At 38.8% G+C, this 14,705-nt stretch overlaps 1 pseudogene; it reads right to left on the bottom strand.

The window, feature by feature from the left end:
• Positions 1-5,148: 5,148 nt before the first annotated feature.
• LOC104236990 (pectin acetylesterase 8-like) lies at positions 5,149-7,540 on the bottom strand (annotated as a pseudogene).
• Positions 7,541-14,705: the final 7,165 nt, after the last annotated feature.

Here is a 14,705-nt window from a genome sequence, read left to right as displayed (position 1 = left end):
TCAGTCATAAATAAAATGAACTAAGACTTACTTGGGGCTGATGGAAGAGGGCCGACGATGTCCATTCCCCATTTCATGAACGGCCATAGGGATACGACCGAATGGAGTTGTTATCTGGGCTAGTGAATCATTGGTGCATACCTTTGGCATTGGTCGCATTTTCGAACAAACTCCTTTGCGTCTTTCTCCATATCTGTGCAGTAGTATCTGCCATGATTATTTTGTGGACCAATGACTTGGCACCGGAATGATTTCCACAAGTGCCTTCGTGAACTTCCCGTATGACGAAATTGGTGTTTCCCGGTCCCAAACATATATTCAAAGATCCATCGAATGTCCTTCTAAGCAACATCTGTCTTCGAAAAAAGTAAACCATGCTGCCTTTGTGTGCAGAGCTATCGACTCCTTTGGATTCGATGGGATCTTCCCATTCTTTAAGTACTTTATGTACTTGTTTCTCCAATCCTAAGTCAAACATGTAGAGTTTATTTTTGCGTGACCTTCTTCGATTACTGATCTCGAGAGTTGTAATACAGTCCCTGAGTTAAGTTCGTCATCCAAATTTACCTGTAGCTTGTCCAAGTATCTCTGCATTCGATCTTCTCGAACTTCAACAGTTCTGTTGACTTGGTTTACCACAAGTACAGAATCCCATTTGGCCTCGATGAAATTTTCTCCCAAACTTTTAGCCAGCTCGAGACCTGCAATCATGGCCTCACACTCGGCCTCATTATTAGTTAACTTTAAAGTTTTGATAGATTGTCTAAGTATGTTACTCGTGGGCGACTTCAAAACAATGCCTAGCCCGGACCTTTTCACATTCGAAGCCCCATTTGTAAAGAGGGTCCACACCCCCGATGATGTACCTGATTTTAACAATAGTTCCTTTTCGACCTCGGGCACGAGGGTTGGCGTGAAGTTGTCCACAAAGTATACCAAGATTTGAGACTTGGTGGTCGTTAGGGGTTGATATTCGATATCATACCCGCTGATCTCGACGGCCCATTTGGCCAGTTGATCCGAAAGTTCGGGTTTGTGAAAATTATTGCAATGGGGATAGGTAGTTACAAACCAAATTGGGTGACATTAGAAATATGGTTTTAACTTCATAGATGCGCTTATTAAAGAAGTTTTCTAAGTGTGTGTATTGGGTCTCGACCTCTCCTAAGGTCCGACTAACATAATAGACAAGGAATTACGTACCTTGTTCTTCTCGGACCAGGACTCCACTTACCGCAATCTCCGAGATTGCCAAGTACAAGTAAAGTTGTTCGTCCATTTTTGGGGTATGAATCAGTGGTGGGCTCGATAAGTACCGCTTCAGTCCTTCCAAGGCTTGATGAAGTTCCGGGGTCCATGCAAAATTGTTCTTCTTCCTAAGCAGTGAGAAGAATCGGTGACTCCGGTTTGAGGACCTTGAAATGAATCGCCTAGGGGAGGCTTTTCCTGAGCTCGGGGGTTAGCCCCGTGCCCATGTATACCTTTCGTTAGCTGGTGTTCGGTTAGTGTGATTTGTTCTAGATCTTCGACAATTGATTTTGGTGGCGTCGGAGTCATTGGGAACTACGAAAGATCGAGGTATCCCATAGTCGTCATCCTCTTCGGTCTCCCACTTCTCCCGTTGGGTCGAGGCCGGTGTCTGTGGTTGCTATTTAGCCTCTTGCTTTCCCTTCGAGTCTAATTCCTTTAGTGAAGAAAGTGCTGACATCAGTATTACTTCGTCAATTGCAAATATCTCCTTGGCAGCATGCTGATATCCGTACACTATTTTGACACCATCAGATGTCAGGAACTTCAGAAATTGATGAAGGGTCGAGGGTACCGCCCTCATGTTATGGATCCAAGGCCTTCCGAGCAGGGTGTTGTACCTCATGTCCCCTTCGATTACATGGAAATTTGTTTCCTGGATGGTCCTGGCCACGTTCACTGGCAAAAAAATCTCACCTTTGGTGGTTTCGCTCACCATGTTGAAACCGTTAAGTACTCGGGCTGCAGGCACAATTTGGTTTTGCAGGTCGAGCTGTTCTATGACCCGTCTATCGACTAATGTTGGACGAGCTACCTGGATCAACCAAAACACATTTAACTTGAATTTTATTCATAAGGACATATATTATCAGTACGTCGTAATGAGGTTGTTCGATCCGTTCTGCATCCTCGTCATTGAAAGACAATGTCTCTTCTGGTAAGTAGTCTCGTATTCGTTTTTCCCTTGTAATCGTCACCTTGGTGCGTTTAAATACCAGTCCTTGAGGATTATCGACCTCTCTAACAATCATATGAATCACGTGTTGTGGCTTTTCCTGGTTGTTCTCTTTGTTCGAATCCCTATTTTTGAAGTGGTTCTTGGCCCGATCACTTAAGAATTCCCGAAGGTTCCCCTTGTTGAACAATCAGGCTATTTCCTCCCTTAGATATCTACAATCTTCTGTTTTATGGCCATGTGTACCATGATACTTGCATATTTGGTTTGGATTTCTCTAGGCTGGATCGGTTTGCAGAGGTCGAGGCCACCTAATATCTTTGATACGTCCAATGGCTGAAACTATGGGTGAAGCATCTACGTTGAAGTTATATTCTGATAATTGAGGTACTTCTTTGGATTCGGCATCCCTATCGAAACCACTCTTGCTCATCAGACCCTGGGACCTCTATCCCCGATCATTCCTTCTATCATTTCGAACGAGGTTGCGTACAAGGCCATTATTTATTCAATCTCCACCGTATGGCTGATATTGATCTCTATTCGGCTGTGATTCCTAATAAAAGTCCCTTTTAACTCTTTCTACGGACCTGCTAGGATAGACCAACCCGGTTGGAGCCCCCAGTTGATCATCATCAACCCTGATCTTTGACTGATACCGATTATATACATCGGCCCAAGTGACAACTGGATATTCGATCAAATTTTGTTTTAGCTATTGTGAAGCTACAAAACTTCGAGCATTGAGACCTTGAGTAAAAGCTTGAATAGCCCAATCGTCAGTGACCGATGGAAATTCCATCCGTTCCATTTGGAATCGAGATACGAATTCCTGGAGCATCTTGTTGTCATTTTGTCTTACCTTGAAAAGGTCTGACTTTCTTGTAGCAACCTTAATGGCTCCGACGTGTGCCTTTACAAAAGAATCTGCAAACATAGAAAATAAATCAATAAAAATAGGTGGTAAATTATGGTACTTTATAATAACATCCTTTGATAGAGTCTCCCCGAACTTCTTCAGCAATACGAACTCGATCTCGTCATCTTCCAAGTCATTTCCCTTAACGGCACACGTGTATGAGGTGACATGCTCGTTTGGATTTATTGTCCCGTTATATTTCAGGATCTCGGGCATACAGAACTTCTTGGGGATTGGCTTCGGAGCTGCACTCGGGGGAAAAGGTTTTTGGACAAACTTTTTGGAATCAAGCACTTTCAACACTGGTGGTGCCCCCGGGATTTGGTCGACCTTGAAATTATAAGTTTCAACTTTCTTATCGTTTTCCTCGATCTTCTTTACCCATGTCTCAATTCTGTTTGTCAGTTCTTCGAGCATCTTTACGATAGAAAGATTGGTCTCTAGTTCTCCTCCATTCGACCTCTTTGGCACCGATTCAACTCTATGAACAATTTCTTGCGATGGCTCGATCTTGATCCTGCTTGATGCACGATCCTGATTTTGGAGCTATGATATTGCAGCTTGTTGGATCTGTAACATTTCGAATATCATTTGAAGGATAATACCACCTTCTTCACCATCTACGTTCTGATCTGCCGTTCGAGCACCTCTGCAAATGCTTTTTTCAGGGTCGACGCCAAATTCCCATTAATGACAATATGGGAGCTGACGTCGATTGGGTCCACGGCCGGAGCACCGCTGGGGTTGACTGGAGGTACTCCGTTCCCTGGGGCGTCTATGCTATCGTTATCGCCACGAAGACCGAGACTATTGTCTGTGTGTGTCGGTGCTACTTGAGAGTTTTACATGTTGATCCTGGAATCAAAGACACTTCAAAGAACAAGTGTAAAATAGTGTGTGTTACGGAAATTGTACAATGCAATCACTATTATTCTTAGCCCCACGATGGGCGCCAAGCTGTTTACACTTAATTGGATAACAATTAAACTTATAAGTGGTTTAAGGATATGCGATTTCACTTAGCACGAAATGATAAATATAAGAATTAATGATAGAAATTACAGTAAAATAAAGCAAACCAATGTGATGAACAATTATAGTAAAATAAAGCAAACCAAAGAACAATTGTCTTGAACAGATAAGATATTGGAAGCATGAACTGAACAACAGAGCTTGCAAGAGATAAAAATGTGGTATACTACTTTGATATGTGTGAATGTATGATGGTTACAAAATAATTAGAACCCTCTTTATATACTAGAGGAATCCTATTTATGATACAATTCTAATTACAGAAGTAAATCTCATGATAGGCTAAATATCCAATCCTGACTCGATACTTGCCGAGATTTTCGCCACGATCCTCGCCCAATCACGAATATCTCGATATTCTGTTATTCGACGTAGTATGCCTCCTTCGATCTTGCTCGATCTCGTTCTCGCTTTGGTCTCGATCACGGCTGACCTCGATCTTCGTCGGCCATTGATCCACGAGCTTATCAATCCATCTCCGTACCATGTTCCGATATAACTGGGCCTGGGCCTTGATCTTCCGTCTCGACTTCGGTTAGTCGTACAAAATTAAGCAAGCTCGATTTTGACCGTATACAATAGGTCATCAAATGTCTACGTAATTGAATTATTTTTAAAATTAATTGTTTATGCTTAATTTCAGTGTGATTATGTTTTCCTGTTAGCTTGAGATTTCATTTTAATATAGGGCATCAAATGTTTATCTTTGTGCTGTTGAATTTGGCGTAAGAAAATGGAAGTTATAATTTTGAGTTACCATACTTGTGAGGATTAATGAGCGTTAAGTATTTGTGTTATAATACTGTCGTACTGTATTCCTAATTCTTTACTCACTCCTTAATTTCCTTGCTTGTGGTTATATATGCCAAATAAGCATTTCTCAAACTGCGATAATTATATAATAAAGCTTGAAAAACAATATTCTTATGTAATTACATGAGTAGTTGGCCAATTAACAACAACTAATTAAGATCCTGCAGGTAGCTAACTTCCTATGCTAGATACTCCACTTGTTAAACCAAAAATAAATAAACATCTGAAGTAGTATTATAACACCAAGAACCTCTATCGGCAAAATTTGCCACAAAGATAAGGGCAATAAACCCTTTGAAACTCACTTCGGTCGAATTGAAAAACCAATCTCCAACTGTTTCAGCAATTGTCTGTTTCAATGAGTTAAGATTCAATCAAATAAGAGCAGAATTAAAGCTGAAACATAGTATAAAAGAAAAAGAAGAAGAAAAGGAAAATTACCTTGTTAGCTAACGTTGGAGAGTTTGTGGAGGACCAGTAACTTTGTATTTCAATACCATTGTGGAAATGGCAAGAGGAAATGAAATATCCTCTTGATATACTTGGTCCTAGTTCATTCAATGACTCCAAGAATGTCAACCTGAATTCTAAAACAAAAAACTCAAAAGCAAGTTAGAGAGAGGAATTGTCACATGAATCAGATTAAAAAATAGTAATTCGTTAGTTAATTATCGGATTAATCGATACATACCTTGGAGAGTTTGGATTTGACTTGGTGTGCATATATTTATATCATGCTTGCAATAGTCCCAAACATGTCGAGGATCAGCTTCTCCGGGTACCAAACTGTTGTTTATCTAATTTTCAAGAATCAAAAGGCAAAACCATTTAGAATTTGAAAGCAAACTAAAGAAATAAAGTAATAATAATACTGCAGCATATATGAAAGCTTGCAATTAGTTAATCATAGAAATTGAATTTTCTGACCTGTCAAGAATCATAGGCCGAATTCACTATGAAAAGTGGTGTGCAAATATGTCGTGCTGCATACTGAGGGAAGAACCACTGCATGCCAAATCATTGGATTTTGTATTAGTTAGAAAGACCATGTTTGCTAATTTTTTCCACAAATAATTAAAGAGAAAAAAGTTATGCTTAATTACCAAACTTGGGTCTATGCTGAAGGAGGTGCAAGAGAGTGGTAGGTTCTTGGCAGATCCCTAAAATTACCCAAAAAGAGAGTTAACAATGTTTATATGCAACATAAAAAGCAATTAGAGAGAATATATAATAAAAGAGAAATTATCTACTAAATGATGGTTAATCTTACGTGCAAAGAAATAACTCTCTTAAAATACTCTTCAATGTGTGGCTCACCAGTTATAGGTTTTCTACATAAACTCATCCATAAATTAGTTAAAGAGAAAAAGAAAAAAGAAAAACTTGAAGTTATTTTCAGATTTATGAACTTACACATTCACAAAGAAACCAGAGATGCATTTCACTTTAGCAGTTAAGGAGAAAAAGGATCTAAATTTGTCACAGTGTAGGATTGCAGCCAACCCTCCTGCTGAAGTTCCACTAAGGATGGCCTGTCATAGAAATTTTAATTTTCTTATTTTTGGTATTTCAGCCACTTAATTAGAGAGAAATAAGAGGATTCTTAAGGGGGAAATAGGATACATTTTCAGCATATATCATCCCTTTGTTGTATAATAATTCCTCCATGATTGCCTGGAAAATTCTTGCCCCTCGGAAGTGGAGATTTGTAACCTGTAAATATTTGGTTCTAATAGTTAGAAAAATTACACCGACTTAAAATTTCTTGCTTTAATAAATAGTAAGATGTTTTAACTTACGGGGTCAACTTCTTCAGTATCGCCAGTATACGATGAATCATCGCAATATTTAATCTTGACTCAGTTCCAATTGTAGAAGTCTGAATATTTGTTGATTAAAGAGTTAAGAACGTCACAATATCTTTTTTTTTTGGTTAATGAAGTAAGCAGAAGAAAAGGTAATTAAATACCTGTACCTGGGTTTAGTTGAGAATCGTTGCTTAGAACTCCTTTAAAATAAGCAATCTTAGATATGTTTTTCGAAGATCCATACTGTTGATGAGCACGATCTTGGCAATCGGAAATAGAGTCACACCACCCCCACCCTTCAAATTCAGAGTTAAAAATGAGTAAAAGCAATAAAAAAACTTATAACAAAATAATAGATAAACATGAGTCTATACCTGAAGTTGAATGAGCCAGCTATAAACTCCTGTGCCAGTTCCTGCATGAGAGTTTAATGCCGGAGCAGTTCCATCCAAGCAAACTATGGATAAAAAAAAGAAAAATGAAACAACATTAACCAAATCAACATAAACTAAAAAATTGATGAATATAAATGAGGGAGTTGTTTTGTAAAGAAACAATTGTGACCTGCCCCTTTTTCAACCGCACTCCGGAGATATGTTGTATTAATAATGAGGTCTTTTGCTTCAGTTGTCGTCCAAAGACACAATCGAAAAACTAAACAAGATAACATGTAAATGTCAATAAAATAGTCGTAGGAGTATCCGCTGCAATTTTTATAACTAAATTTTAATTATAAGATGTGTATATACCAAGCAACACAGCCATGAGCACTCTGTTAACTTTGGCAATTGTGTATTGGAAAAAAATGAATTTACATTGTAGTGACGTGGCATGACACGTGTACTGGTTAAATGGTCAAAACACAATAAATAGCCAAGAGGCATGGACGACAACAGATAAGGGAAAAAGAAAGCAACATAGGTGTGGATCGTTACTAAAATAGGTACGAGTCTCGTACCTATTCGAGTCATTTAAAGACCGAAGATCGGAAGAAGTTGAAGATACGAATCTGATGACGTAAAAGAGTCTAAATACAGCATTAAATATCAAATACGTTAGAATATTTGAATTAAATAGAAATGATTGTGTAACGTTTCTTTTAATGTCATTTATTGCTCATAATTGCCTCATTAAGACAAAGGCATTACATCTTCTCCTAGAATCAACTATAAAAGGAGAAGGACTCAACATCTGTAGAGACACGAAATACTATTGAGATCTTACTGAAATACAAAACTATTTACTGTTTTACCATCATTCTCAAAAATATTTTATTTTCGTCTCCTGATTATCAGTAACCCGAATTTCTTTTTAGCTTTGATCAAAGACTCAGATTTTTGGTTAAACAAATTGGTTCCGTTACCGGAAATCTGATAATCTTTTCTTTTAAGCTATATCTTGTCCATTGTTATCACTATGTCAAACAACAACACCGACAATAACAGTAATAACACATTGGGAAACCATGAAAATCAAATCCATCAAAATCAAGGTGACGTGGTTCCCTCCCCTCTAGATTCACCACGTTAATCTCGTGAAGGCACTCCTGTTACTGAATCTCGTGATGATCAACAAGAATAATCTGAACACTTTGAAGGAGGTACAAATGAAGCTTTACAAAAGCTAATTGATGCACAGGTCGGCAAAGCTCTTCAGGCTCTAGTTAGTCGATTGCCTGCTGCACCACCCACACCAACTCCTAATAATAATACATTGGAGAATCCCCGTTCTGGTCTTGTTAATTCTGGAAATGGAGGAACCACCAGTGAACCACAGGAAGGGGGACCAGGTAATTCAAATAATTCCTATTTGCAAAATTTAGTACTAACCTTGCAGAAACAGATTAAGGAACAAAATGAGCGTATTGAGCAAATCCCTGGAGTTCCGCCTGTAATAAAAGGAGTAGACATGGACAAATACTCACAACAACCTTGGAAGCCAAGTGCTGCTCCCCTTCCAATTCCGAAAAAGTTCAAAATGCCTGACATCCCGAAATATGATGGTACTACAGACCCACGTGACCACGTGACTGCATTTACAACAGGCGTGAAAGGCAACGACTTGACCAAACAAGAAATTGAATCAGTACTGGTCAAGAAATTTGGAGAAACACTCACCAAGGGTGCATTAACCTGGTATTCTCTTTTATCTGAAAATTCTATAAATTCTTTTGCTGAGCTTGCAGATTCTTTTATTAAAGCACATTCGGAAGCACAAAAGGTTGAGAAAAGAATGGAAGATATTTTCAAAATCAAACAAGGGGATTCGGAGTTGCTTAGATATTTTGTTGATAGATTCCAGCGTGAAAGAATGACTCTACCCTGTGTGCCTGACAACTGGGCTGCAATAGCCTTTGCGAGTAATTTAAATGACCAAAGTTCTGAAGCCATGAGACGACTCAAAGAAAGCCTTCGAGAATTTCCTGCAACCACGTGGAATGATGTTTACAACCGGTATAGTACGAAGCTGCGAATTGAAGAAGATACCGTACCTAAGTTTCATCATGAAGAAAGGGGGTGGTTCCAGAAGATCAGAAACCGAAAAAAGATCAGGTAAAAACAGGTACGATCCATATATGGGACCTGCAGGAAAAGACCCACGGTCAAAACAAGATAGCCAGCAATATGATCAAAAATCGAGGAACAGGGACTCTGGTTCTTCTTCGAAATTCAGGAATGATCGGAACAGACAAGAGTCACGAGATGATGACAGAAGTTTAAAGTCACGATTCGGCGGATATAATTTTACTGTCTCTACCTCCGAGCTCGTGGCTGTTTTGAGAAGCATGGGAGATAAGGTACGGTGGCCAAAAGAGATGCGGTCAAATCCAAATAGACGCAATCCAGATCATTGGTGCGAATTCCACAATGATCACAGGCACAAAACTTCAGAATGTAGATTCTTGCAGAGTGAAGTGGATCATCTATTGAAGCAAGGGTACCTCACTGAGTTATTTAGTGAAAAAGGAAAACAAGCCTATATGAAAAATAGGCAAGAGCCACCAAAGCCTCCTTCACCCAAGAGAACAGTGAATGTGATAAGTGGGGGAGAAGATATTCACGGCATAACCTACACAGCCTCCAACAAGGTTTCTAAGGTAACAATTACACACGAGAAACGGGTGCGGCAGGTTTTAGAAAATGAAAGTATTTCGTTCGATGATGCAGATACCGAAAGAGCGATAACTCCACATAATGACGCTCTGGTAATATCTTTACTTGTACATGATACTAATGTAAGACGAGTTTTGATTGATCCAGGGAGTTCCGTAAATATTATACTACTAAGGGTATTACGTGAAATGCAAGCTGAAGACAAAGTGATACCCAAGGCGCACACCTTGTCAGGCTTCGACAATTCAAGTGTGGTAACAAAAGGAGAGGTAATTCTAACAACTTTTGCTACAGGTGTTGTTAAAGAAACTAAATTTCAGGTAGTTGATATGGAAATGGCCTACAATATGATCATGGGGAGACCATGGATACATGATATGGATGTTGTCCCATCAACTCTACATCAAGTTATTAAATTCCCATCACCATGGGGAATTTGCCAAATTCGTGGGGATCAGTAGAAAGCTAGAAGTATCAACGTTGTAACAGGAACGAGCACCATAAATAAAGAAAAATAGCAATTACAGGAAGCAGTTGAAGGTGTAAAAGATCAAACTTCAGCTGAATAAGAAAAGACAGATTTGGACTCGAGGCCTGATACAATTCAGGAACCTGAAGAAAATGAAAGCATCAAAACAACAATTGAAGAGCTCGAGGCAGTGATATTATTTGAGCAATGGCCTGAACGGAAGGTTTATGTCGGAGCCAATTTAAGCTCAGACATGCGAGGTATGATAATTGAATTTTTAAAAGCTAACGCAGACTGTTTTGCTTGGTCCCACGCTGATATGACAGGGATACCACCGGATGTGATGACTCACAAACTCAATGAGGACCCCTCTTTCACACCAATAAAGCAAAAGAAAAGAAAGCAAGGTGCTTTCAAGAACCAGGTGATTCAGGATGAGGTCCAAAAATTGTTAAAAATCGGGTCGATCCGCGAGGTCAAGTATCTTAATTGGTTAGCTAACACGGTGGTCGTACCCAAGAAAAAGGTAAGTGGCGCGTTTGTGTGGATTATACCAATCTAAACAAAGTCTGTCCAAAAGATTCTTTTCCTTTACCGCATATAGACCAACTAATTGATGCAACCGCAGGTCATGAACTTTTAAGCTTTTTAGATGCATATTCGGGATATAATCAAATTAAAATGGATCCTAATGATGAAGAAAAAACTTCTTTCATCACAGACAGGGGGACTTACTGTTATAAAGTAATGCTCTTTGGTCTCAAAAATGCTGGGGCAACCTATCAAAGGTTGGTCACCAAAATGTTCCAAGAACATTTAGGGAAGACAATGGAGGTATATATAGACGATATGCTCGTCAAAACCCAGCAGTCTCATGATCATATTTCTCATCTATCTGTTACATTTGATATTTTGCGAAAATTTAATATGAAAATCTATCCAGAAAAATGTGCATTCGGAGTAGCATCAGGTAAGTTTTTGGGTTTTCTTGTTTCTAACCGTGGTATTGAGGTAAATCATTCTCAGATCAAAGCAATAGAAGAAATCCCTGATATCCTTACTAATAAAAAGGAAGTCCAAAGATTAACGGGAAGAATTGCAGCTTTGGGGAGATTTATTTCCAAATCCTCAGAAAAGTGTTTTAAGTTTTTCTCTGCACTCAAAAAGCAAGATCATTTTGAATGGAATAAAGATTGTCAACAAGCCCTTAGAAATTTGAAAGCTTATTTGTCAAAACCACTGTTATTGGCAAAACCAAAGGTGGGGGAAAAGCTTCTCATCTATCTGGCTGTATCTGAAGTTGCGGTAAGTGTTGTTTTAGTCCGAGAGGACCAAGGTAAACAATCTCCTATTTATTATGTAAGTAAGTCCTTATTAGATGCTGAGACACGATACCCACAGCTAGAAAAGTTAGCATTAGCTTTGATCATGGCATCTAAAAAATTAAGACCTTATTTTCAATGTCATCTCATTATTGTAGTTACTGCTTTTCCGCTTCGAAATATTTTGCATAAACATGAACTTTCAGGAAGATTAGCAAAATGAGCTATAGAACTAAGTGAATACGAAATCATTTATCAACCCAGGACCGCTATAAAATTTCAAGTACTAGCTGATTTCGTGGCTGATTTTAGTCAGGGGATGCATTTAGAAGCAGAAAAAGAATTACAAGTTTTTAATGGTGCAAACCCGGGGACTTGGGTTTTATTCACTGATGGTTCATCTAATGTAAAAGGGGCAGGCCTAGGGATAGTCCTCGTACCACCTACGGGTAAGACTATTAGACAGGCTATAAAATGTCACTCTATAACTAACAATGAAGCAGAGTATGAGGCTGTAATTGCAGGTCTAGAATTGGCACGAGAACTCGGCATAACACAAATTATAATCAAGAGTGATTATCAACTCGTGGTCAATCAAATGATGGGGACTTATACAGCCAGGAAGATGCGAATGCAAGAACACCTCGCAAAGGTACGGGAGTTAATAAAGCAATTCCAAACTTGGAAAGTAGTGCAGATCCCAAGAGATGAGAATGTAGAGGCAGATGCTTTAGCTAATCTCGCATCTGCAGCAGACGTAGCAAACGATACAAATGCTTCAGTCATACATTTATTTCATTCCGTTCTCGAACCTGATAAAAACGAGGCAAATTTTAATCATTTAACATGGGATTGGAGAAAAGAAATTGTTGCCTTTTTACAGCACGGTACCGTGCCTAATGACAAAGGAAAGGCTCACGTGCTTCGCAAAAAAGCTGCTCGATATTGTTTATATCAAGGAAATCTTTATCGAAAGATGTTCGGTGGACCACTAGCAAGGTGTCTCGGACCCTCTCAAATAGAATATGTGATGAGAAAAGTGCACGAAGGACATTGTGGAAATCACGCAGGGGGAGGTCACTGGTAAGAACATTAATTCGCGCAGGATATTATTGGCCTAAGATGGAAGAAGAGGCAAACAATTTCGTGTCCAAATGTGATAAATGTCAAAGATACGACAATAATATGCACAGACCAGCTGAGTTACTACACCCTGTTATAGCCCCGTGGCCCTTTATGAAATGGGGAATAGATATCGTAGGTCCACTTCCACAAGCAAAAGGTCAGGTAAAGTTTCTACTTGTACTCACAGATTATTTCACTAAATGGGTAGAAGCATGAGCATTTAAACAGGTACGAGAGAAGGAAGTTAAAGACTTCATATGGCGAAATATAATATGCCGCTTTGGAGCACCAAAGGAGATCATATGTGACAATGGACCACAATTCATAGGATCTCAAATCACAGAATTTCTTCGAAGTTGGCAGATTAAAAGGATAACGTCTACGTCATACCATCCAGTGGGTAATGGACAAGCGGAATCCACTAACAAAGTCATTATCAACAACTTGAAGAAGAGGTTACAGGATTCAAAAGGTAATTGGCTTGAGGTGTTACCTGGAGTATTATAGGCTTATCGTACAACGACAAAAACAAGCACTGGAGAAACACCATTTTCAATGGTTTATGGTGCGGACGCCTTAATTCCAGTTGAAATAGGTGAACCAAGCACACGACACGATCGGGCAGCGGAGGAATCAAATGATGAAGAGATGCAGGTCAACCTTGATTTGCTTGAAGGAAGAAGAGAAGCTGCATTGATAAGAATGGCAGCACAAAAGCAAGTAATTGAACGATATTACAATAGGAAAGCACGCCTCAGATTTTTCAAAATTGGGGACTTCGTGCTTAAAAAGGTGTTCCAATCTGCAAAGGCTGCTAATTCAGGAAAGCTAAGTCCAACGTGGGAAGGACCATACAAAGTTTGTGACATTGCGGGAAAAGGAGCATACGAGTTGGAGACAATGGACGGCAAAGTTTTACCCTCACATTGGAATGCCGTCCATTTAAAGAGATATTACTTCTGAGAAAGTACCTACGGTCAGGTATCACCATGTTAAAATTTATCTCTTGAATTATTAATGTTTTACTAACGATTTTAGATGCTAGGCAAAAACCCTAACTCGTGCCAAATGATGACTCACAACCTGCAAGGCAAAATGGAGTATTCTTAATTTCCCTGCCCAGGGTTACAATTAATCTGATGAAAATACACACGAGTTAGGCAGTCTTCATCTATAATCGCACCTCCGAGTCCCGTATATTTTTCTATTTCAGGAAAAGGGCCAAAGTAAAAGAAATAAACAAGTGCTCGAGGCTTCATACTTCACCGCTCAAACACTTGGGGGACTACATATTATACACAGATATGTGTAGAAAAACAGATACGAATATCGAACAAAAGTCGGCCACGAAGAGACAAGTGTTGAGAAAAAGTTACGAAGTCTTCATCATTCATGAGAACAACAGAGTCATCTCTCACAAAGTCACCTCTCAAAACCCTTCTTAATATATAAAGATAGGGTCATGACTATGTACTGAAACAGGTTATAAAGAAAAACCTTGTTTATTCTATGTTATGTACAAATCTATTACAAGAAAAACAGTTACGAGAAAGTTGTAGATGTATTGTAATACATGTAATAGTCAAACACTTGTTAAAGTTCATAAATAAAAACTTGCCAAAGTTGTTTCATACAAAACATGTGTATTCCTATTTCTTTCATCGTATTATAACACCATTATGAAGTTGAGACGTCTTCTTCATTAAGTGTCGATAAAATGAAAGGGCCCTCTTTTATAAGCCTCATATTGATAATCCATGAGAAGAATCATAAAGCATTTTAAAAGGATAAAAATGCTAAGTTATTCTATAAGTCCTAGATAAATAGGCAAGAATAAAATATACAGAAGTACCGATAAAACTTCTTAATATAAAAGACTAAGTACAAATTTAGTCAGCAAA

Source organism: Nicotiana sylvestris, chromosome 11 (assembly GCF_000393655.2).
Source record: "Nicotiana sylvestris chromosome 11, ASM39365v2, whole genome shotgun sequence".
In the NCBI taxonomy this organism is placed as follows: Eukaryota; Viridiplantae; Streptophyta; class Magnoliopsida; order Solanales; family Solanaceae; genus Nicotiana; species Nicotiana sylvestris.
The sequence above is the reverse complement of the archived record's forward strand: the minus strand, read 5'-3'. Positions and strand labels throughout refer to the sequence as shown.